Source organism: Delphinus delphis, chromosome 7, assembly GCF_949987515.2.
Source record: "Delphinus delphis chromosome 7, mDelDel1.2, whole genome shotgun sequence".
Taxonomy (NCBI): Eukaryota; Metazoa; Chordata; class Mammalia; order Artiodactyla; family Delphinidae; genus Delphinus; species Delphinus delphis.
This window is the reverse complement of record NC_082689.1, coordinates 97,164,000-97,190,389: the sequence shown is the minus strand read 5'-3', so window position 1 is coordinate 97,190,389 and position 26,390 is coordinate 97,164,000. Positions and strand designations below refer to the sequence as shown.

At 40.3% G+C, this 26,390-nt stretch overlaps 1 pseudogene; it reads right to left on the bottom strand.

The window, feature by feature from the left end:
- Positions 1-248: 248 nt before the first annotated feature.
- LOC132428200 (eukaryotic translation initiation factor 4B-like) lies at positions 249-2,114 on the bottom strand (annotated as a pseudogene).
- Positions 2,115-26,390: the final 24,276 nt, after the last annotated feature.

The following is a 26,390-nucleotide window of genomic DNA, read 5'->3' as shown; positions in this document are numbered from 1 at the left end:
TCTGAAGGCCCTGTAAGGGGCCTTATCTATGGCACTAATTGCAGTGTGGCAAATACAATATTAACACATTGTTATCCACCCATCCTCCTGACAGTAAGCTCCCTGAGGATAGGAATCATGCACAGTATGATTTTTTTTTTTTCCAGGAGATGGTGAGTTTTATTTTGTCTTGTCTGGATAGAGATTTGATTTGCTCTCGAATGTTCCAGGGTGGTGAGAGACTAGGAGAAAGCACAGAATGCAGAGGTCTATTCGGTGTAATCTTCTCCCTCATTTTCACCTTCACCATCAATGCCAAGAGCAGCATACTTGCTTGCAGAACTGAATTTAGAGGCTGGATTTTCTTCAGCTTTCTTTGGCTCAGGTGCAGACATGGAGTCTTGATGCTTTTTGCCATCTTTCCTGTCTGCCTCCTTCCAGTGGTCTTTGTTCCCTCCATCTCCTGGACCATGGCTGGAATTTCCACTTTGGCTTTTTGGGGCACTCACCCCATCTACTTTATTTTCATCTGCTTTCCTTACTGGTCCTTCCTCAGATGGTTGAGCTGAAGCTACTTTCCCTCCACCACTCCCTCCACGGGACTGCTGCTCTGTGTCTGAGCTCTGAGATCGATCAGGAGGCTTAGAACTTCATTTCACACAAGCATTCTCCTTTGGTGGAGGGGTTGGCATTACCTTTCGAGGCTGTTCAGGTTTGGGAGGCTTAGAAGCTGGAGACTGACAGTCTTCCTCTTTACTGGGTGTTTCATATTCTAGCGACTTCTCACTCTCTCTCCTTCATGCATCCTGGTCTGACTTACTTCTTCCAGATGTGGCTGAGGTCCCAGTCTGTGATGACTCATTTCCTGCCCTCGGCCATTCCCGTTCCTGAGTTTCTTCACTTCGCCAGCTTGGGTGTCTCTCCCGAGGCTGTCGTTCTAGTTTTGGCTCATCCAGCTGATGCTGCAGTTTCTCCCGTTCCTTCTGTAGCCGCTCTTCTACTTCTCGTTCTCTAGCAACTGTATCAACAGGCTTTGCTCCTCCAAAGATAGAGGCTGCTTGACTGGACTGGGAGGTGCTAGCAGAGGAATCATCTTCCTTAGGAGTACTCCGACGCTTTAGGTTCAGTTTGGGTCTTTGCGGGGGACCACTATCATCACGCCTATAATCACCCCGAGAGTAATCGTCTTTGGAGCTCCATGACCGGTCATCTTGTCATCATATCTGTCTTCATAGGGTCCCCGCCTCCTCTGTAGTGGTCATCCTTACGGTACCCACTACCAAATGCTCTTCTGCCACTGCCTATCCTGGAATGGTAGCCTCTATCATGGTCTCTGCTGTCTTGGTCATCATAGCCATCTCGGCCTCCGTATTGATCCATGTCCCGGCGTGGGCCATCACGGTAACTGTCCCAATACCCATCACGATATCGGTCTGAATCATAACGATCTCCATACTTGTCTCCAAAGCTATCATCACCTCTTCTAGGTGGGTAGTCATCAAAGCTGTCTGTAGCAGGACGGGCCCTCCAGTCTGTATCTGTTTTGTCAGAATCCCGATTTCTATCTCTGCCAAAAGAACGATCATCCCTGTCTTTATCCTGTGCTTGATCAACAACGTCCACTCCAATTCTCCTGTTACCTAGAGACTCTTCATTGAGGCTCGGGGCATTGAGCAAGGAATCCAGGTCCTCAAACTCAGCGTTACCAAAACCTTTCAACCTCTCAGGATTGCTGGGTTCACATTATAAACGCACTGTGCTCATATTTAAACCTCTGAAGGAATTCTAAAGAATCCCTTGATGATGTCTTCTATCACATCACAGGGCAGGTTCCCTAGAAAAGCAGTGTAGGCTGGCGATTTGGGAAGACAGCTCCAGTGGATACTGGATTCCCGAGCAGCCTGTGGAGCAGTGGGCAGGATGGAATGGTTGACTGGAGGTGCCCCATGCACATCATCATCATTACTATGCCAAGTGGTTGAAACATCTCCTTCTAGGTCATCTGTTTCATCAGCCCAGCTGACTGGTTTGGGGACGTAGGTGCTTCCTCCAGCAGTCCCTCCATCCTCAGCCAGGAGGTCTGTTAGGGAGATAGTCTTCCCCTTCCTATTCTTCATTTTTGCTGAGGCCGCCATGTTGGGAGAGGGAGAGAGAACGCAAAGGCCACAGTATGATTTTTATTCCAGAACCCTAAGGTACATCAAATATCACTTCATTCTTTCTCTAAACCAAATTAACTTAGTTCTAAGCTCTATTACCTAGCTGGAGAAACATTACATTTCAGCCTTTGGTGAGCTTCCTTCTCCCATCTGCCGTCCTACCATCACCATGAGACTATACAACATTGAGTATACAGGGGAGCATATTACATGAGCAGGGTGTCCTCCTTTGAGTAGGGTGGTGTCAGCTTTGGTGCTCACTGCCAAAGCCCACATGGTCAAGTTGAAGCAGGTGGCTCCACCACCTCTTGCCTATTTCCAAAGTCCAGTCTAAGGCCCATTCTCGGCAAGGTCTTCCCAACCTTTCTATAGGACAGATCTTTGTCTCTTCTGAACCCCATCTCTTGACCCCCCAGTTGATATTGACTGCATTCTAGCATATGCCTTGCCATCTATTCTGTACACACTTACTCCCTCCAGTTTGCCCCATCCCTAGTCTTCCCCTAGTCTTCAGAGGAAGAAGTCATCGTAGTCACATTCGCCTCTTGTACTAGTAGCTAATGTAGTGCCTCAAATACTAACGTATTGAGTGAACAGTTAATCTTCTGCTCTTTCATCTTCAGTCCTAGGAGACACTTCCTGAGACATAGGATACATCCTGTAGAACCAGCCCAGACATTCCTTCCTCAGTAAATTTCTTTACCTGTCACCACAGCTATTTGTGTCATTATGTAATCTTGTTTGTACCACTAGATTGCATATTCCATGAGGGCAAGAACAGCATCTATTTTTTAAAAAATTTTAAATTGGAGTATACTTGATTTACAATATCATGTAAGTTTCAGGTGTACAGCACAGCAATTCAGTTTTATATATATGTATATCTATATCTTTATCTATCTATGTATCTATTTCTCTCTATATATATTCTTTTTCAGGTTCTTTCCCCTTATAAGTTAATACATAATATTAAGTATACTTCCCTATGCTATACAGTAGGTCTTTGTTTGTTATCTATTTATACATAGTAGTGTGTATATGTTAATCCTAGCCTCCTAATTTATCCCTCCCACCTCCCCCTTTCCCCTTTGATAACCATAAGTTTCTTTTCTGTGTCTGTGAGTCTCTTTCTGTTTTTGAAATAAGTTCATTTGTGTCTTTTTTTTTCTTTTAGATTCCACATATAAGCGATATCATATGATATTTGTCTTTCTCTTTCTGACTTAAACTTCATTTTGTATAATAATCTCTAAGTCCATCCATATTGCTGCAAATGGCATTATTTCACTCTTTTTTATGACTAATATTCCATTGTGTGTGTGTGTATGTGTGTGTGTGTGTGGTGTGTATACATGCCACATCTTCTTTATCCATTCATCTGTTGATGGACACTTAGGTTGCTTCCATGTCTTCGCTATTGTAAATAGTGCTGCAGTGAACATCGTGGTGCATGCATCCTTTCAAATTATGGTTTTCTCCAGATATATGCCTAGGAGTGGGATTGCTGGGTCATATGGTAGCTATATTTTTAGATTTTTAAGGAACTTCCATACTGTTCTCCATAGTGGCTGTACCAGTTTACATTCCCACCAACAGTGTAGGACGATTCCTTTTTCTCCACACTCTCTTCAGTATTTATTATTTGTAGAATTTTTGATGATGGCCATTCTGACTGGTGTGAAGTGATACCTCACTGCAGTTTTGATTTGCATTTCTCTAATAATTAGAGATGTTGAACATCTTTTCATGTGCCTTTTGGCCATCTGTATGGCTTCTTTGGAGAAATGTCTGTTTAGGTCTTCTTCTCATTTTTTGGTTTGGCTGTTCGTTTTTTTGATATTGAGCTGCATGAGCTGTTTGTAAATTCTGGAGATTAACCTCTTGTCAGTTGCACTCTTTGCAAATATTTTTTCCCATTGTATGGGTTGTCTTTTCATTTTGTTTATAGTTTCCTTTGCTGTGCAGAAGATTTTGAGTTTAATTAGGTCCCATTTATTTATTTTTGTTTTTATTTCCATTACTCTAGGAGACAAATCCAAAAAGATATTGCTGCAATTTATGACAAAGAGTGTTCTGCCTATGTTTTCCCATAAGAGTTTTATAGTATCCAGTCTTACATTTAGGTATTTAATCCATTTTGAGTTTATTTTTGTGTATGGTGTTAAAGAATTTCATTCTTTTACATGTAGCTGTCCAGTTTTCCCAACACCATTTATTAAATAGACTGCCTTTTCTCCATTGTAGAGTCTTGCCTCCTTTGTCTTAGATTAATTGACCATAGGTGTGTGGGTTTATTTCTGGGCTTTCTATCCTCTTCCACTGATCTATATTTCTGTTTTTGTGCCAGTGCCATACTGTTTTGATTACTGTAGCTTTGAAGTCAGGGAGCTTGATTCCTCCAGCTCCATTCTTCTTTCTCAGGATTGCTTTGGCTATTTGGGGTCTTTTCTGTTTCCATACCAATTTTGAAATTATTTTTTCCAGTTCTGTGAAAAATGCCATTGGTATTTTGGTAGGAATTACACTGACTCTGTAGATTGCCTTGGGTAGTATAGTCATTTTAACAATGTTGATTCTTCCAATCCAAAAGCATGGTATATCTTTCCATCTGTTTCTGTCATCTTCAATTTCTTTCATCACCATCTTATAGTTTTCAGAGTACAGGTCTTTTGCCTCCTTAGGTAGATTTATTCCTATGATTTTCTCTTTTTTTGGATGTGATGGTAAATGGGATTGTTTCCTTAATTTCCCTTTCTGATATTTCATTGTTAGTGTATAGAAATGCAACAGATTTCTGTGTATTAATTTTGTATCCCGCAACTTTACCAAATTCATTGATGAGCTCTAGTAGTTTTCTGGTAGCATCTTTAGGATTTTCTATGTATAGTATCATGTCATTGAACAGCATCCATTTTTGCTCACTGTATTCCTTACCTAGAGTCCTGATACCCAGCAGCCAGTCAAATAAATATTGACTTGCATAATAAATACCTCCTCCTCCAACCATCAGCTCTTCCAGCTGGGCTTGTGTTTCTGACACACCAGGATATGTTGAAGCTGTGGGGTAACAATTCTCCCCTAAGGTTAAAGCAGAGGCCCCTCACCATGAGGACCTCCCGTGAGAAGCAAAGAGTGAGAATCCAGAATCCTCACCCATCTCTAAGCCATGTTTCACCACCTCTGCCTCACTTTCGTACCTCCAGTCCTGTTCAGAAAACTCCTTACCACTTTCAACTTTTCCTTCTTCACAGTAGAGATTTATCCAAACCTGAGCAGAGATGAAAATTCCCTCAAATAGCCAAATAAAAGCCTTTTAGGGGTCTTTCAGGCCATTCTTTAGATACTATCTTCTACCAGTAGAATGTGCAGCAATGGGGATTTTAACATGTTTGGTTGGAAATAGCGAAGAGTTCAATTAATTTAATGTGCTGGGCACTCAAGATCTGACATTGTGTAATTCTAAGTGACAGTGACATCGATGGCATTGTAGACTAGCCTAGGAGACTGCAAGGAACATGCTCCCCAGTGCTGATGGATGAGATCATATTTTAACTATTTCAAGTTTATTTTTATTTTATTTTATTTATTTATTTTACAGTTGTCCTTTTTGGTCATCTATTTTTTTTTTTTTTTTTGGTGGTATGCGGGCCTCTCACTGTTGTGGCCTCTCCCGTTGCGGAGCACAGGCTCAGCGGCCATGGCTCACGGGCCCAGCCGCTCCGCAGCATGTGGGATTTTCCCGGACTGGGGCACGAACCCGTGTCCCCTGCATCGGCAGGCGGACTCTCAACCACTGCACCACCAGGGAAGCCCCTTGGTCATCTATTTTAAGCATAGCTGTGTGTACATGTCAATCCCAAACTTGTGATTGCCGGGGGGTGGGGAGGGGAAGGTGGGAGGGAAGGATGGATTGGGAGTTTGGGATTGACGTGTAACTATTTCAAGTTTCAATGGGCCTCTTCTAGTGGGGTCTAGATCTGTACTTGCCCATACAGTAGCTACTAGCCACCTGTGGCTATTTACATTTAAATTCAATAAAAATTTAAATTTCTCAGTCTCACTAGTCACACTTCAAGGACTCAATAGCCACATGTGGCCCATGGCTACCATATTGAACAGCGCTGCATTACATTCCTGTCAATACAGAAAGATCTATGGGACAGCACCACCCTAGATCCCTTGAACACACACCAAGGTGAAACCGTCTCAGCAAGATGACTTGCACTCAGATAGGAAATGTTCAATAAATATCCACTCTTTTTTACTACACACCAGATTCTGTTGTACACGCTTCACACACAGCCCATCATTAGATGGTCACAATTAGGGATATATGGAGTATATTATTGTCCCCTGAACTAGTTTGCTTCTGCTGCCATTGCAAAATATTGTACACTTGGTGGCTGCATTTGATAGAAAATAGAAGACCAGAAAAATGAGCCAGATGAATGACTCTACTTACCTCCTTCCTTTTTTTTTCCTTTTTGCCCTCCTGACCATTTTGGTATAAAAGTTTCACAATAGGATAGGTTATAACTCCAAACTCAGAGAGATGGTAATGTGGGTAACAAATCCTGCCCAGGACCACGCCTGAGAAGACAGCCTCCCAGGCTAAGAATGAGCAGGGCCAACTCACTGCAGCATCTGGCTCAGGTTGGTACAATTCAGGAATGCCACCATCACCCAATGGGATTTTTGCATTGTAATATGCTAATGACCAAGCCAGTATGCTGGGCAGGGAGTAAAAAGCACCAATTCTCCTCCACAAAAATAAAAGTGACATGCAGCCAGCTCTCTATTAACCACAGAAACTGGAGCAATAAGAGCAGAGGCAATTGCAATTCACAGATAATTCCAAAGCTTTTCTCTAGCAAGTGACAGCAAGTGATCTCATTTTCAGAGGCTTCAAGGACAATTCTAATGTAATAAACAGAGAGACAAATTGTGTGAATGCAACACACACATACACACAGGGCTTGACGTGGGAGAAACGGAAGGGAACCAGAGACCAGATACCCATTCAGGCTTGACGTGCTCCTGCTGAACCCTTAGGCTTTGTGTTCATAAACTCACCACTCATTCAGGACCTTTGGGCTTAATGCAAACTAATTAAACTGTCAGGTAGCTCATTTTACCATTATTGAGGTTGTAAAATAATTAAGAGTGAAGGCAACTGATTAAAGCCTTTCCAGGCTGCTGTCGCAGTTTATGAATTACAAAAGTTCCATATTAATGTGACTTCACTGTGACTGCAGATTCGCTGGGAGATATTCATTAAGATGGAATAAAAAGGCAACAGGAGCTATGACATCCTTTGTTTCATGTTCCCCGACAGCTTTCCTGAGCACTCAGTGTGAAGGCATGAAAATAATATACTGTATTTCTATAGCATTTTACAAATAGGATAATATCGTTTACCCCATTTGATCTCCCCATTAATCTTATGAGCTTGGCAAGGTTGGTGTTATTCTCTTTGTTTTACATGAAAAGAAACTAAAACTCAAAGAAGTTTAATGCCTCGCACAGATAATAAGAGAGGAAACATAGTCAAATACCCAAGCCTGCTAACTCCCAATCCAGTGGTCTTCCAGCATGCCATTGTGTCTCTCTTTCTTAAGACCCATGCTTCTCCAAAAACAGTCCCTCCATCCTCCCATCTTAGGTGTCTGAAATTTCCAACGAGAAAGATTCATTACTTTGGTTTAAAGCAAGGATTCCCGCATTAAAATAGAGGAGAAGAATTTTCACTGAGAGGTGGAAGAATAGAAGTGTTTTTCCTGTACTCTCTCCTTATGAATTGAGTAAAACTAAAAAAAGAAACAAAAGGTAGAGAAATAACACCATTTTAAATAAAGTAAGGAAACAAATGTGTGGCCAAAGCATAAACAAAGCAAACACTGCAAGATCTGAGTCTAGTCGAGGGAATATGGTGAGAGTCAACTCATCTACCTCGGACTCTATGGAAGATGCAGATTTTCCCAAAGTCAAATGTCACTAAGAGAAAAAGAACATGAATAATCCATAAACCCTTCCACAGATTTTTTTAAGTGGGGAGTGCTTCCTAAATCATTTTTTGATGCCAGTATAACTTTGGTACCGAAGCCTGATAAGGGACATTACAAGAAAGGAAAGTTACATACCAAACATGAATTCATGACTCATACACATGAATCCCAAACACAATACCAGGATTTAAAGATACTAAACAAAATATTATCAAAAAGAATCCAGCAATATATAGAGAAAGATAATACATTGTGAAAAAGTTGAGTTAATTCCAGAAATGCAAGGGAGGTTTGAGTTTTGAAGCTCAAAGTTATTTGTTCCATTTACAGAAGAAGAAAAATTACATGATTTTATTCAATAGGTGTAGAAGAAAGATTGATACAATTTAATACTTATTTATAATAAAATCTTAGAACACTAAGAATAGAAGTGAACTTCCTAATCTGATAAATGAGGTCTACAATAATCTAAGAGCACATTTCATGCTTAATAGTGAAATAGTGGATACCTTCTCTCTAAATTGAGAATGAAACAATAATGGAACTTATTAATTTCTATTCAACATTGTACTGGAGGTCCTATCCAGTCTAATAAGGTAAGGGGGAAAAAGATTAAAAGTAGGGAAAACTGCCATAATTTGCATAAGAGGTAATTGTGTGCACAGAAACACAAACTATAGACAAATTATTAGATTAAGAAGTGGGCTTAGCAATTATGCTGGATAAAAGGTAAATACACACAAAAAATTGTGTTTCTACATACTAGGAAAAAAGAATTAGAAAATTAAAAAGTTTATACTATTTCTAATAACATTAAAAAATCAAAAGCCTAGGAAATAAATCTGACAGAGGATATGCAAGCTATCTACACAGAAAACTCTAAATCATTATTGAGAGAAATTAAATAAGACAACAATATATACCATGTTCCTGAATTGGAAGTTTCAGTATTATAATTGTTTCAATTCTCCCCAAATTGATCTATAAATTCAACACAGTTCCAAACAACATCTCAGCAGGATGTGTGTGGATGTGGGTGTGTGTAATTTGACAAAATACAAATCGATGTGGCAGTGTAGAGTACCAAGAATATTCAAGACAAATTCGAAGATTTCTAAAAGATGTCAGGACTCATAATAAAGCTGTAGTAATTAAGTCAGTGTGGTATTGATGCAAGAAAACTGGATAGAAATTGGAAAATGGAACTGGATAGAAAGCCCAGAAATAGACCCATGCAGTATGAAAACTTGATTTATGGCAAGTGTGGTATGGAAAGCAGCGGGGAAAAGACAGTCTTCTCATTAAGTATTGCTGATCAGTTAGATGTCCATATATAAAGAAACAAACCCCAATTCCTACCTAGTACCATGCAAAACAATCAATTTCAGATGAGTTGTTTATCTAAATGTGAAATATAAAACAATCTTCTACAAGATAAAAATAGTAGAATATCTTTATGACCTTGGAGCAGGCAAAGATTTCTGAAAACACAAAATGTACTAACCATAAAGGAAAAGATAATAAATTAGACTAAATTAAAAATAGCTGTTCACGAAAAGACTTCATTATGAGTGCAAAAAGACAAGCCACAAAATGGGAGATCTTACACTACATGTAACTAAAAGAGACACATATCCAGACTATATGAAGAAATCCTACTACTAAATAAGAAAAAAATATCAACTCAATATAGAAACTGCCAAGATACTTGAATGGGCACTTCACAAAAAGAATATTTAAATGGTCAATAAACATATGAAAATGTTCCCATTTGCATACCCTCTTGGGTATATGAAAAGTTGCTCAAAATCACTAATCATCAGGGAAATGCAAATCAAAACCACAATGAGCTATCACTTCACACCTGTTAGGATGGCTATTATATATATATACTTTTTATATATGTAAAATTTATTTTATATATTTATATATTAAAGTGGATTTTTGTGTATATAGATGTATATATATATATTTGCATGTATACATACTATATATATATATATATATATTCGTTTATATATAAAATAAGTTTTGGTGAGGATATAGAGAAATTGCTACTCCTGTATGCTTCTGGTGGGAATGTACATACAGTGGTGTGACCACTACAGAAATAATATGGAAGTTCCTCAAAAAATTAAAAATAGACTTACCATATGATGCAGCAATTCCACTTCTGTATATTTACCCCCCAAAATTAAAATCGGTATCTCAAAGAGATATGTGCACTCCCATGTTCACTGCAGCATTATTCATAATAGCCAAGATGTAGAAACAATCTAAATGTCCATTGAGCGATGAGTAGATAAAGAAAATGTAGCATATACATACAATAGAGTATGATTCGGTCTTTAAAAAGAAGGAAATCCTGCCATATGTAGCAACCTGAATTAAACATTCAGGACATTATGCTAAGTGAAATAAGCCAGTCACAGAAGACCCGATGTTGCATGATTCCACTTTTATATTTAAAATAGTCTGACTCTTAGAAGCAGAGAGTACGATGATGATTGCCAGTGTCTGGTGGGGGGGCGGGTGTAGGGAGATGGGAAGTTGCTGTTCAATAAGCATCAAGTTTCAGTTACGCGAGATAAAGAAGTTCTAGGGCTCTTCTATACAACGTTGTGCCTGTAGTTAACAACACTGCACTGTACATTTAAAAAGTTGAGGGTAGATCTCAAATTAAGTGTTCTTACCATAATTTTTTTTCTAGAACCCTGTGTCTGTTCTTTTTTTAATTAATTAACTTTTTATTTATCTATTTTTGGCTGCATTGGGTCTTCGTTACTGTGCGCGGGCTTTCTCTAGTTGCGGCGAGCGGGGGCTACTCTTCGTTGCGGTGCAGGGGTTTCTCATTGCGGTGGTTTCTCTTTGTTGCGGAGCGTGGGCTCTAGGCGCGCAGCTTCAGTAGTTGTGGCACAAAGGCTCAGTAGTTGTGGCCCACGGGCTCTAGAGCACAGGCTCAGCAGTTGTGGCGCACGGGCTTAGTTGCTCCGAGGCACGTGGGATCTTCCTGGACCAGGGCTCGAACCCGTGTCCCCTGCATTGGCAGGCGGATTCTTAACCACTGCGCCACCAGGGAAGTCGCTTACCACAATTTTTTTAAAAAAGGAAAAGAAAGGAAAATATGACCAAACTCATTAAGAGAAATGCATATTAAAGCTACAGTAAGATACCACTGTAGAACTTTTAACATGCCTGAATTTGAATTTAAAAGCCTGACAAAACCAAGTTTAACAAGAATGTAAAGCAACTGAAACTCTCACATGCTGCTAATAGGAGCATAAATTTGTACAAGCACTTTAGGAAATTGTATGGCAGTACCCACTAAATTTAAGCATATGCATAGTCAGTGACCCAGCAATTCCTATATACATGTCCAAAAAAGGATTTAATTTAAAAAAATCTTTTAAAGTTAAAATAAATTTAAAAATAGAGAAATTCATGCCCACGTACACCAAAAGTTATGTGCAGCAAAGGTCACAGCATCCTTATTCATAGCAGCCCCTGAACAGGTAGCAAGCCAAATGTTCATCACAGCAGAAAAATTTTAAAAATTCTTTTATGGTGTATGTATACAATGAATTCAATACAGCAAAAAAATGCTTAACTATAGCTGCATGTACCAACAAGGATGAATCTCCCATACATGGTATTGTGCGAAAGAGGTCAGAAAGGAAAGAATATATGATGTATAATTCCATTTATAAGATTTTAAAAATGGGTGAAACTAATCTATGGTGTTAGAAGTCAGATAGTTACATTTAGGGAAGGTAGAAAGGTTATGGAATGGGCTGATATACAGATTGTACTTTTAGGATCCTGGAAACACTCCCTCTCTTGACCTGGTTCACAGTTAAACAGGTGTGTTCATTTTGTAGATTTAGGGTTGGTGAAGTTTTCTGAGTGTGTTATACTTCAATTTAAAAAATACAGGTCACTACCGTAAAAGTCATAGCCAATGTCCATGACATTAAAGTCATTAATCCTTCAATTAGAGATCCAGAGTCAGAGACAGTCATAGAAAAGGTCATTCTTCAGAAGGGCTAGCAGAGAGGAATCGGAAAGAGAAACCCTGCCAATAAACCACTCCTATTCTTTCTATACTTAATATAAATTCTTAAGATATAATTGACATACCCTTAAAATTCACCCTTTTAAAGTATGCAATTCAGTGAGTTTTTGTATGTTCATAAAATTGTGTGACTATCACGCTATCTAATTCCAGAACATTTTCTTCACCCCAAAAAGAAAGCCCATGCCCATTATGGGTCACACCCTACCCCCAGCCCTTGACAACCACTAAACTAATCTGTTCTCTGTCTCTTTAGATCGGCCTAGTCTGGACATTTCATATAAATGTATTTATATATCATGTGACGTTTTGTGTCTGGCTTCTTTCACTTAGTATACTGTTTTCAAGGTTCATTAATGTTATAGGATCAGTCGGTACTTGATCCTTCTTATGGCTGAAAAACACTCCATTGTATGGCTGTACCACATTTTTTAATCTGTTCACTAGTTGAGAGACATCCGATTTGCTTCCACTTTTTGCCTATTACGTATAATGCGGCTTTGAACAGTTTCTATGTGGATACATGTTCTGAATTCTCTTGGGTTTCCACTTAGGAGTTGAACTGCTAGATCATATGACAATCCTACATTTAGCATTTTGAAGAGCTGCCCAACTGCTTTCCAAAAATCTGCACCGTTTTACGTTCCCAGCAGAAATGTATGAGGGTTCCAGTTTCTCCACTTCCTAGCTAACGTGTTATTTTCTGTCTTTTTTATTCTAGCCATCCCAGTTTGTGTGAAATGGTGTCTCATTTTGGTTTTATTGGCATTTCCCTAATGACTGATGATGTTCAACATCTTTTCATGTGTTTATTGATTGTTTGAATATCTTCTTTAGAGAAATGTCTATTCAAATCCTTTGCTCATTTTTACACTAATTAGATTATTTGTCTCTTTATTTTTGAGCTATAAAATATCTTTATTCTGTACCTAAGTCCATTATCAGATGTATGATTGGCAAATACGTTCTCCCGTTCTGTGGGATATTTTCACTTTCTTAATGGAATCCTTTGAAACACAAAAGCTTTTAATTTTGATGAACTTTCATTCATCTATTTTTTATTTTCTTGCTTGTGCTTTGTGTCATATCTAAGAAACCATTACTTGATTCAAGCTCACAAAGATTTATTCCTGTGTTTTCCTCTAAGAGTTTTATAGTTTTAGCTCCTACATTTAGCTCTATGATCTATTTTGAGTTAATCTTTGTATCTAGTATGACACAGGGGTCCAAATTCATTCTTTTGTATGAGGCTATCCAGTTGTCCCAGCACCATTTGTTAAAAAGACTATTCTTTCCTCATTAAACTGTCTAGGCACCCTCGTCAAAAATCAACTTACTGTAAATGTAAGTCTTTATTTCTGGAGTCTCTCAGTTATTTTACATTGATCTACATGTCTACCTTACATCTGTACCACATCGTCTGGATTACTGTTGTCTTGTCCTAAGTTTTGAAATTGCAAGATGTGAGTCCGCCAACTTTTTTTCCTAAATTGTTTTGTCTATTTCGAGTCCCTTGCCTTTCCATAGGAATTTCATGATTCTTTTGTCAGTTTCTGAAGACAAAGTTGGTTGGGATCTTGATGGGGATTGCACTGAATCTGTAGATCAGTTTGGGGAGATTTAAACTTAACAATACTAAGTTTTCCAATTTATGAGCACAAGATGTCTTCCCATTTACTTATGTCTTTAAATTTATTTCACTGAAGTTTTATAGTTTTCAGTGTACAATGTTTACATTTCTTTTGTTAAATTTATTCCTAAGTACTTTACTGTTTTTGATGCTGTAGTAAGTAGAATTGTTTTCTTAATTTCATTTTAGGATTGTTTGTCACCAGTATATAGAATTACAATTGAATAAGGATCATATATCCTGCAACTTTGCTGCAGAAATCAGCTCTAATAATTTTTTGGTGTGGACTTCTTAAGATTTCATATATGTATATATATGAATCATATCATCTGAAAGAAAGAGAGGTTTTGTTCCCTTTCTAATTTGCATGTCTTATATTTATTTTTCTTGTCTAATTGGCCTGATTAGAACCTTCAGTGCAATGTTGAATAGAAGTGATGAGCATAGACTTCCTTGTCTTGTTCTTTATCTCAGGGGGAATGATTTCAGTTTTTAAGCATTAGGTATGCTACTGGCTGTAGGGTTTTCATAGATGCCCTTTTTCAGGTTGAAAATTTCCCTTGTATCCCTAGTTTATTGAGTGTTTTTAACATAAAGGAGTATTGATTTTGTCAGATGCTTTTTCTGCATCTATTGAGAGGATCATGTAGTTTTATCCTTTATTCTATTAATGTTGTATTATATTGATTAGTTTTTGTATTTTAAACAAACCTTACATTTCTGGGAAACATACCATTTGGTCATGGTGTATAATCTTTTTTATATTGCTGGATCAGTTTGGTAGTATTTTGTAGAGGATTTTTAATCTATTATCATAAGGGATATTAAGCTATAGTTTTCTTATGCTGTCTTTGACTTGTTTTAGAATGAGTTGAGAAGTATTTCTTCCTCTTATATTTTTCGGAAGACTTTGTGAAAAATTGGCATTAATTGTCTTTTAGGTGTTTGGTAGAATTCACCAGTGAAGCCTGGTCCTGGGATTTTTCTTTGGGTAATTTTTTGACTCCAAATTTAACCTTGTTATTTGTTATAGGTCTACTAAGCTGTTCTATTTCTTCTTGAGTCATTTTTGATAGTTTTCTTCTTTCTAGGAATTTGTCATTTCATCATAGTTTTCTAATTTGTTGGCATGAAATTGTTGATGGCCTTATAATCCTTTTTCTTTCTATAAGAGTAGTAATGAAGTCTCCTCTTTCAATCCTGATTGTATTGAGTCTTCTCTCTCTTTCTTCATCTGTCAAGCTAAAAGCTTGTCAATTTTGTTGATCTTTTCAAAGAACCACTGGAGTAAGCAAAAAGGAATATTTATTTACCCACATTGCAAAACTTCCCATGTAAAGAGGCTCCAAGTAGGTTAATTCAGCAGCTGTGATGTCACGGAGGATACAGGTCACTTCCACGTGATTCACATGTTGGGCTGGCCCTTGCTTGCCCGCTCCCCATGGCTGCCACATCTACAGTCATTCATGTAGATGTGATCATGTCCAATAGAAGAGTAAAAAAACAAAATATTTTTCAAGACTCTCCTGCAGACCCTCTTCCACATTTCATTGCCAGAACTGAGTCTGAATCCAGTCTCTAACAAGTTGAATGGGACTATCATGATGGGCGCAGGTTAATTAGAACACAAAGAAGAGGGTGAGACCTGAACAAAATTATAGCAGGAAAGAAGGGACTCAGTAGATACTGCCTGAATTTGAAACAGGTAGTTAAACAAATGTACTGACTCTAATTCCTAACAGTTTTTTTTATAAATTTCTTTATGAATATTTCATGTTTAAATTTTTTGAGAAACTGATCTCTCTTCTTCTGGAAGAAACTTTTAGCTTAAAGTTCAGCAGTTATTTGAGATTCTTTTTCTATATTCATATTGATAACCATACTTTATATTTTACTAATACGCATACCATAAGATGCATACTGAACCAAGTTTCTAAAAAAACAACAACAAAGGTAGCCCTCTTTACTGAAACATACATAATCCAAGGAACAGTTATATTATGTAAATGTATACTGTCTATAGTTAGTATTCATGTTGTTAGCAACCATCAATACCTTTGTCAAAATTAGACCAGATTAGCTTATCTGTCATATTGGAAAGCAAAATGGAGCACAGTTTGAGAAGAAAACATTAGTTCAGAAAGTTTATAGACCAGAAAAAGATGTTGTGTTTATGGGGAGGTGAGAGAGCAGCTCTCAGACATCAGGGCAATTCTCGGAGCTGTGCGGGAAGGGCCCGCAAGGGCCGGACAGATGATTTTCCTGTGCCTCTTCCTTCTAAATGCACAGAAAGTCTCCTATGAAACACTTGAGGTCTCAACCACAATATCTGTTTAATATGGACAGTATGGCCTCGGGCCAGAAGTTGATGATACAAAGATGAATATGACTCAGTTCCTGCCCTCAAGCACTCACCGTCTAATGGGAAAAATGAACTCATCAAAAGCAATCTCGAGTGCAACAGCAGAGGTACAATTGTATGAGTTACAGCAGTTGCCCAGAGGGGGCAATGATTAATTCAGTTTAGAAAGGCAGAGACAACTCTGTAGAGAAAAATTAAAATCAAAGAATGCATTTGAGTTCACCAAGTGTATGGCAGAAGAAAAGGCTTTCCAGAAACCGAGAACAGAGCTTGGAAGCAGCATGGCATGCTTGGGGAGCTGCAAGACACGTGATGTTGATGCATCGTGGTGGTGGAGGGAGATAAAGGCAGAGCGGGGAGATGGACTAGACATTGCAGGCTTATCCTATGGAGTATGGGAGCCACTTCAACTTTTTAAGTAAAGAAATGCAGATGCATTCTTAGAAAAGAGACCCTTGGTGGTTCTCTGGAGAACACATTGGAGCAGGTCAAGATGGGAGGCCAAAGCTCCATTAGGAGGATGAGGCAGGTAATAGGTCTTGGAGCCTGAACTAGGGAAGTGACAATAAGAAGAGACGGAAGAAGGAAACAGTCCTTGACTGTCTATGAGGGTTGATGGAGAGAAAACAGTGAAACAGGACATGCAGGTCTCTGGCTTGAGCAACTAGATAGATCCATGAAGGAAGGAAGTTCAGCCCAAGGCACGTTGACCTCAAGATGTCAGTGGGACAGCCCAGTGACGATGCACATCGGGCAGCTGGACATAGGTCTCATCCCCAAATTTGAATTTAGGAGACTTGGGGTAGCATCTCCTAAAAATACAGGGGAAGGTCATGTTGCCTGGGGAGAGAAGAGAAAGTGTGAAGGGAAAATAGAGGGGCCTCCACAATTCAGAAAGGAGTGAGTCGGTCCCCAAAAGAGACTGAATAGGAACAATCGGAGAGGTAGGAGGGGAGACAAGAAAAATCAGTGCATCCAAATCTAAAGGTTGAAAAAATTATTTGAAGGGAATAATGATCTCTGTAAAAAAAATAAAATAAAATAAAGAGGAAGAAGAATAGAAGGAGGAGGAAACACGTTCACGCATCGTTGGCAGAGAATGAAGTTCAGAACTCTGCCACTGGTTTCTCTTTTCTCCAGGGAAGCATGGAGGTGGTCAGATGAGGTCCAGGTCTCCAGGGTCCTGGATGAGGGAGCAGCAGAAGGCTGTGCTACTTCTAGGGACCCTTCCACCCCAGCCACCTGGCTAGAACGGGGGAGCCTTCCTGGTCAACTTTGTGGAGGAAGTACAATCCCATATGGAGATTTCTGCAACTAAATATTAGGGACTTGTCAACCTACTAATGTTTCTGCCTCATGTATAGTCCTTTCCCTCCATCTGACATCATGAGAGGGAGAAACCTGGGGCTATCACGGAGGCAACTGAAGAGAAGCCCAAGTCATTGCCTTCACTTTTTTTTTTTTTTTTTTTTTTGCCCTGTGGCATGGGGGATCTTAGTTCCCCCACCAGGGATAGAACCTGTGCCCCCTGCAGTGGAAGCATGAAGCCCTAACCACTGGACCGCCCGGGAAGTCCCAGCCATTGCCTTCATATTGATTTCACTCAGATGTGGGCTGTGAACTAAAGATGGAAGATTCCTGTAGCCCAAAGCCCAGCCTCTTACCCCGCTTCCTCTGTAGCGTGAAGTGGACAAGTCTGTTGTGAGACACACACACACGTACACAGCCTGTAAACACAGCGAGGGTACCATCTCGATCAACTCCTTGGGGAACAGGAAGAAAAACAGACTTCTACGAAGGGTCACCTCAGTGCCAGGTTAAAGCTGCGTGCCTGTGAGCTCCTTGTGTGGCCCCTGAGGTGTGTGCTTTCCTGCCCATTGAAGAAACTCAGATGTGCCTCCTCCCTAAGACCATTTAACTCTTAGTAAAGGACAGAGACAGGGTTCGGTACCATGTCTGCGTGACCCAAAGTCCATGGTTTTTCCCTATCTGAAGAGTCAGTTTCTATTCTTTTCTTTGTTTCTTTTTTTTAATGGCTCCTTATTCTTCAGGTTCCAATATGCAGATGAGCTTTAGATAAGAAAGACATGTGTTCCTGTAACGTTGTATACAAACTGAGATTTTGTAGCTCAGATCATATTTCCAGTATCTTAAATTTCATGACAAATCCTCTTTCTACGTCAAAGAACCCCTTCACAGAGCAAAGAGTCAGTCCCTAATTTATCTCCACTTTCGTGTGTCGAATTTCCTTCAACTGCAGCTTCCCGCTGCCGCTCAAGAAACCGTGCACCCCAGAAAAGCATCACGTCCGAAGTCACACCTTGTTTTCAGTGAGAGCACAGAGGCAGTGCTGGGGAATTGTCAGGGCAGCTCCTGGACTGAGACCCGAGTGTTCCCCTCTGGTGCCGGCAAACACCCTTCTCCTTATAGAGATGCCAGGGAGACCCCAGTCCCTCCTTCTGAGCCTACGGTGTCAGGTGTAACAGACTTTTGTTCCTACACATTCTTGGAATCTTTGGAGGACGCACACAGAGACTGCATTAGGGCAGAGTTGCCCTCTCCTTCCTGTCACGTGAACCTCTCAAGCAGAGAGAGGCTGCGGGGGGACTGAGATGCATCTCTTGACACTTCAGTCAAACTACAACTCCTCAGCCCATTCTTAGCTTCTTAAGTCTGTAGGCCAATTCCTCCTTCCCTTTCCCCACCCCACTGCCCAGTAATTGAATAGGTGAATTTTGGGGTATGTGTGGACAGTTGCTTCCAGGCCCTCCCTCTTTCTGTATCTGTCCTGAATTCATGAAGAAGTGCGTACAAATCCCTTTATACCTGAATGCGCTGAGCCTGAGGTTACCTGGGCAGAGATGCTGTGCTCTTAGCTTGGACTGAAGCTCTGACAGCAGGCTCATCTTCTGTGCTGGTCATCTGTGTCATCCAGCAAATGTTTCCAGGCTTCTCCGGGGTCCCGTTATGATTGCCCTTCCCAGCACTTAGAGTTAGGCATGGCCATGTGACTTGCTTTGGTCAATAAAATGTGAGCAGAAGGGACGTGGGTCGTCTCTAGGTGGAAGCTTTAGGGGCCAGCGTGATGGTGGAAACAAGCATTGAGAGAAACCTGCTGTCGGCCTGGGTCCCTAAGAGATGGTATTGAACAGAGCCACTGGCCAAACGCCAGTGGACGTGAAGCAAAAGAAGCCCAGGATGCCGTGGGAGTCCTTGGGAAGACATCTCAAGGAATGGGCGGCTGGCTGGGGAAGCCTTCCTAGATGAGGTTATGTTGATACTGGGTAAGAGCGGAGAATAAGCAGGTGGTAACAGGGCAAAGGGGCTGGTGGTGTGGAGGGGAAACGAGGCGTTGCAGGAAGAGGAACCAGCATGTGTGAGACCCAGATCAATAGCCAGAGGAGTGAGGAAGGAAGGAGGGAAGGAGAGAGGGGAAGGAGTCATCAGCAAAGGCCTGGCTTACCTAAGAGCTCCTTCTCTCCTGGTAGACTTTGGTACCAGCCTAACTCTAACCAGAGAAAAGGAAAACAGAGAGGGGAGGAAAGTGCTGGGCTGGCCAAAAAGTTCGTTTGGTTAATGAATACGTTGTTCAATAAAGTTCTTGGGGAAAATGAAGAATGCATCTTTTGTTTTTACTTAGAACTGAACGAACTTTCTGGCCAATGCAATATAACAGAGGAGAATGAGACAAACAGAAAAGCGGATTTAAGGAAAAGAGGACTAGGAAAAGAACAGGAAGCCAGGAAGTTCAGACTAGAGGAGAAAATAAGAAACAAGATGCAGTGAGTGGGATAAATGGCCCCAAAGATGTCAAGTTCTCAACCCTGAACTTGTAAATGTGACACTGTTGGGGGAAAGGGTCTTTGCAGATGTGCTTCAGCTACTGATTTTGAGATAAGGAGATGGTCCTGGAGTATCTGACAGGCCTTAAACACCATCAAACGTGTCCTTATAAGAGACAGGCAAGAAGAAGACCTCAGAAGAGAAAGACGTATGATCACAGAGGCGGAGATTGGAGGGACGCGGCCACCAGCCAAGGAACACCTGGTACCTCCAGAAACTGGAAGAGGCAAGGAACGGCTTCTCCCCTGGAGACTCTGGAGGACACAGCCCTGTGGACTCCTTGATTTCGGACTTCTAGCCCCTAGATCAGCAAAGGAAGCCACTTCTGTTGCTCTAAGCCACCCAGCTTGTGGCAATTGGTCCTCGCAGCCACAGGAAACTAGTGTACATGATGAAGAGGACGTCTCCTCATTCTGTTTGGCAGGTCCTCCCCTACTCATCTTAAGTAAACAGCTGCCGCAGCCTCCGGCACAGCCATAAGCATGCCTGTACTTTCCTGTCTCAGGGATTCACTAACATCTCCCACTCTTCTCCCTTCCTTCCATCCAGTCGGGCTTCACCTCAGTGCTCACTTTCCCTTCCCCCTTTCCCCCTTCCCCCCTCCTCCCCCAGCCTCTGTGCCAGATAGAACTACCATTTTTTTATTTGTATACAATTTTAAATGTTACTTTCTATTTACAGTTATTACAAAATATTGGCTGTATTCCCCGTATTGCACAATACATCCTTGAGCCTACCTTATTCACAGTAATTTGTAACTCTGACTCTCCCACCTCTATATTGATTGCCTCCCACTGGTAACCACTAGTTTATTCTCTGTATCTGTGAGTCTGCTTCTTTTATGTTATATTCACTAGTTTGTTGTGTTTTTTAGATTCCACATATAAGCAATATCATATAATATTCCTCTTTCCCTGACTTGTTTCACTTAGCATAATGCCCTCCAAGTCCATCCATGTTGCTGAAAATGGCAAGATTTCATTCTTTTTTATGGCTGAGTAGTATTCCATTGTATGTGTTGGATATGTATATATACTACACCTTCTTTATCCATTCATCTGTCGATGGACATTTAGGTTGTTTCCATGTCTTGACTATTGTCAGTAGCGCTGCAGTGAACATTGGGGTGCATGCATCTTTTCAAACTAGTGTTTTTGATTTTTTTGGAGATGTATCCAGGAGTGGGATTGCTGGGTCGTATGGTAGTTCTATTTTTCGTTTTCTGAGAAACCTCCATACTGTTTTCCACAGCAGCTGCACCAATTTACATTCTGACCAACAGTGAACAAAGATTCCCTTTCCTCCACATCCTTGCCAACATTTGTTATTCGTGTAGAACTACTATGTCGCCGGCTGTGTTTCTCCACTCACTTATATGGTTCTCAGCTCTTAAGAGGCAAAGAACCTATAGCCACCTCCAAGCATTTCATTTAGTGCCAGGCTCAACACACGGATTTGAATGCATAAAAGGTCCTTGATAAATATTTGCTAATTGACTGATAATTTGGACTTGGTTATTATTACTGTAGCAACCGTTTATGTAGTGCCTATTATGTTCTAGGTGCTGAATAATAGGAATGATGGCCATTATAATAAGGGAGCTGTTATTATGTGCCAGTTACTGTGATATGCACTGGAAGTATATTATTTATTTAATCCTTACCACCATACTATTATTATCCCCTTTTTACCCATGAGTAAGCGAGGCCAAGAGAGGTTAAATAATTTGCTTAATGTCACCCAGCTAGCAAGCCTCAGAGCTAGAGTTCCAGCCCGAACCCGACAGACCCTTGAAACTATGCTTTCAGTAGGGTCTTTTGGGGAAAAAAATCCAAACTATTCTAGACGGCCACTTCCTTTGCCACTGTCTTAAGGTGCCTCAGTTTCTCAAACATTTGGCCTGTTGCTGAAACAATGTGAGTCCACGTTTACCAGTCACGATTCCAAGGCCTGAAGTCAACCTAATTGGCCACTAGGTGGCACGAAACAAGTATGTCTGAGACACAAAAGTCAGCAAGCAAGGGCTGTTTCCTGCTCTGAGGTGTTTCTGGAGGTGAGCTGTGCGCAAACAGGGAAGCAAAGCTTCCTTCCCAGAAGGAAATAAGCCAAGAGCCAAAGCAACAGATTGGAAAACACGTTTCATCAGGTGTCAAAAGCTGATGGGAAAAGGTAGCAGCAAATCCTCACGTTTGTATTTCAGTGAAAAATCATAATCCTAAGAAAAGCAGACTATTTAAATACACGTGTTTACCAGGAACACACAGAAATTCCCGTGGGTGCTCCAAGAAAAGGAAAATTATAGGCACGATCACCAACAGTGAGGATGTCCAAACACCTTAACACGTCCTTGTTGAAACAGCAGCTGTTAAATGAGTCAACTGCCTGTTAGCCAAAAATGCAGAGCAACACCCATAAATACACTGTAATTAACATCACACGCAGAGCAAAGGAAACTTGGAAAATATTTCATTTAGCGTCTCAGAGGAGTCACAGATATTCTTCCCCACGAATGAGGACATTGTCAAATTATTTATCTAGAGCCAGCTGCACATCCTCTGAGTTGTAAATTGCCTAGAGATTGCTATGTGGTTAGTAGGGAGAATGATAGCTCATCGGGCAGCACCGCATCCCTGATCTCAGGGCCCCGCTGGAGGCCTGGCTTTCGTGCACGAGCCATGTCCTCCACCACTGTTACTGGGTGTGGTTCACAAAGTGCTTCCTATCTGTGAATAGCTTGCTACCAGGCCACAAGGAGATAAGAACAGAAGGTGACAGGGAGCATTAGAAACTGGTAAGGCAATTTCGACCTTGCCGTGACATCCCAGGCTGGGATCAGTTGCACGGATTCAGACCAGTCGGGATGTTACAAATGTGCTAGCGAGTCACTTGTGGCAAGAGATACGAATGGGTCCTGTGTAGCAAACACACTTATTGATCGGAAACAAGATTGGAAATGAACTGGCCCCCATCGCAGGTAGTTTGAGAAGCATTGTCCCAAGGCAGATATCTCCTGCCCTATTCACCCAGTGCCCCAGCCTTGAGAGTCGAAGGTTGCTAGCTGGGAGGTGATCTAGGGCAGGGCCTTTGAAGTTGGGGAGTACTAATCCAATCTCCTTTATTATCAGCTGCGTGGCATTAAGAACATTATCTATACTTTTGGACCTTTAGTTTCCTTCACACGAAAATTGGGTTAATAACATACACTTTACAGAGTGGTCATGAGAGTATAAAACAAGATAGATGTGATGAGACTCTGAACACCTGGAAGGTTCTTATACCTTTCCCTATCTATCTATCTATCTTTCCACCATCTATTTCTCAGAATATAGATATCTATTTTTTCTCTGTCTATGCGAATAATATCCTTTATCCATTTGAAGAATTTTTGAAAATGGGGCCCTCTTTGACCTGTTGGCCTAAAACAAACAGATTGCCAGGTGTTTCTCCAGCTAAGATGGGTTTATTCAGGATTAGCAGAGAATTGCAATGCAGGGTCTGCAACAAAGGCAAGCCACATGCAAGTCTTCATGCAAGCAACAAGAGAAGCAGAACTCTTTTATAGAGGGGAGAAAGGAAGTTGGGGGGACTATAGTAAACATAGAATCCATGATTTTTACTGGCCAAGTTGTTGCCAGGAAAGAAGATGAGTCTTTCTTCTTCCAGTTGGGCTCTGTTATCATTGCAGGGCATGAGGGCTCTCCCTTCTGGTCGCCCAACTCTCTTTTTCTAAATATCTTTATTGGAGTATAATTGCTATACAATGTTGTGTTAGTATCTGCTGTATAACAAAGTGAATCAGCTATACATATACATGTATCCCCATATCCCCTCCCTCTTCTGTCTCCCTCCCACCCTCCCTATCCCCCACTCTAGGTGGTCACAAAGCACCGAGCTGATCTCCCTGTGCCATGCAGCAGCTTCCCACTAGCCATCTATTTTACATTTGGGAGTGTATATATGTCCATGCTACTCTCTCACTTTGTCCCAGCTTACCCTTCCCCCTCTGTGTCCTCAAGTCCATTCTCTAAGTTTGCATCTTTATTCCTGCCCTGCCACTAGGTTCATCAGTACTGTTTTTTTAGATTCCATATAGGTGCATTAGCATACAGTATTTGTTTTCCTCTTTCTGACTTACTTCACTCTGTATGACAGACTCTGTGTCCATTCACCTCATTACAAATAACTCAATTTCGTTCCTTTTAATGGCTGAGTAATATTCGATTGTATGTATGTGCCACATCTTCTTTATCCATTCATGTGTTGATGGACACTTAGGTTGCTTCCATGTTCTGGCTACTGTAAATAGTGCTGCAATAAACATCATGGTACATGTATCTTTTTGAATTACGGTTTTCTCAGGGTATATGCCCAGCAGTGGGATTGCTGGGTCATATAGTAGTTCTATTTTTAGTTTGTTAAAGAACCTCCGTACTGTTCTCCACAGTGGCTGTATCAATTTACATTCCCACCAACAGTGCAAGAGGGTTCCCTTTTCTCCACACCCTCTCCAGCATTTAGTGTTTGTAGATATTTTGATGATGGCCATTTGGAGGGCTGTGAAGTGATACCGCACTGTGGTTTTGATTTGCATTTCTCTAATGATTAGTGATGTTGAGCATTTTTTCATGTGTTTGTTGGCAATCTGTATGTCTACTTTGGAGAAATGTCTATTTAGGTCTTCCACCCATTTTTAGATTGGGTTTTTTTTTTGGTTTTTTGATATTGAGGTGCATGAGCTGCTTGTATAGTTTGGAGATTAATCCTTGGTCAGTTGCTTTGTTTGCAAATATTTTCTCCCATTCTGAGGGTTGTCTTTTCATCTTGTTTATGGTTTCCTTTGCTGTGCAAAACCTTTTAAGTTTCATTAGGTCCCATTTGTTTATTTTTTATTTTATTTCCATTACTCTAGGAGGTGGGTCAAAAACGATCTTGCTGTGATTTTTGTCACAGAGTATTCTGCCTATGTTTTCCTCTAAGAGTTTTATAGTGTCTGGCCTTACATTTAGGTCTTTAATGCATTTTGAGTTTATTTTTGTGTATGGTGTTAGGAAATGTTCTAATTTCACTCTTTTACATGTAGCTGTCCCGTTTTCCCAGCACCACTTATTGAGGAGACCGTCTTTTCTCCATTGTATATTCTTGCTTCCTCTGTCAAGGATAAGGTGACCAATATGTACGTGGGTTTATCTCTGGACTTTCTATCCTGTTCCATTGATCTATATTTCTGTTTTTGTGCCAGTACCATAATGCCTCGATTACTATAGCTTTGTAGTATAGTCTGAAGTCAGAGAGCCTGATTCCTCCAGCTCCATTTTTCTTTCTCAAGATTGCTTTGGCTATTCGGGGTCTTTGGTGTTTCCAGACAAATTGTGAAATTTTTTGTTCTAGTTTTGCGGAAAATGCCACTGGTAGTTTGATAGGCATTGTGTTGAATCTGTAGATTGCTTTAGGTAGTATAGTCATTTTCACAATATTGATTCTTCCAATCCACGAATATGGTACATCTTTCCATCTGTTTATATTGTCTTTGATTTCTTTCATCAGTGTCTTTTAGTTTTCTGCATACAGGTCTTTTGTCTCCTCAGGTAGGTTTATTCCTAGGTATTTTATTCTTTTTGTTACAATGGTAAATGGGAGTGTTTCCTTAATTTCTCTTTCTTATTTTTCATTGTTAGTGTATAGGAATGCAAGAGATTTCTGTGCATTAATTTTGTATCCTTCTACTTTACCAAATTCATTGATTAGCTCTAGTAGTTTTCTGGTACCATCTTTAGGATTCTCTATGTATAGTATCATGTCGTCTGCAAACAGTGACAGTTTTACTTCTTCTTTTCCAGTTTGGATTCCTTTTATTTCTTTTTCTTCTCTGATTGCCATGGCTAAATGGCTAAATGCCATGAATGCCATGGCTAAATCTTCCAAAAGTATGTTGAATACTAGTGGTTAGAGTGGCACCCATGTCTTGTTCCTGATCTTAGAGGAAGTGTTTTCATTTTTTCACCATTGAGAATGATGTTTGCTGTGGGTTTGTCATATATGGCTTTTATTATTCTCAACATAGTAAAAGTGGGCATGGGTAGGTTCTCTCTATGCCCCCTTTCTGAGTGTTTTTATCATAAATGGGTGTTGAATTTTGTCAAAAGATTTTTCTGCATCTATTGAGATGATCATATGGTTTTATCCTTCAGTTTGTTAATATGCTGTATCACATTGATTGATATGCATATACTGGAGAATCCTTGCATACTGGGTATAAACCCCACTTGATCATGGTGTATAATCCTTTTAATGTGCTGTTGGATTCTGCTTGCTAGTATTTTGTTGAGGATTTTTGCATCTA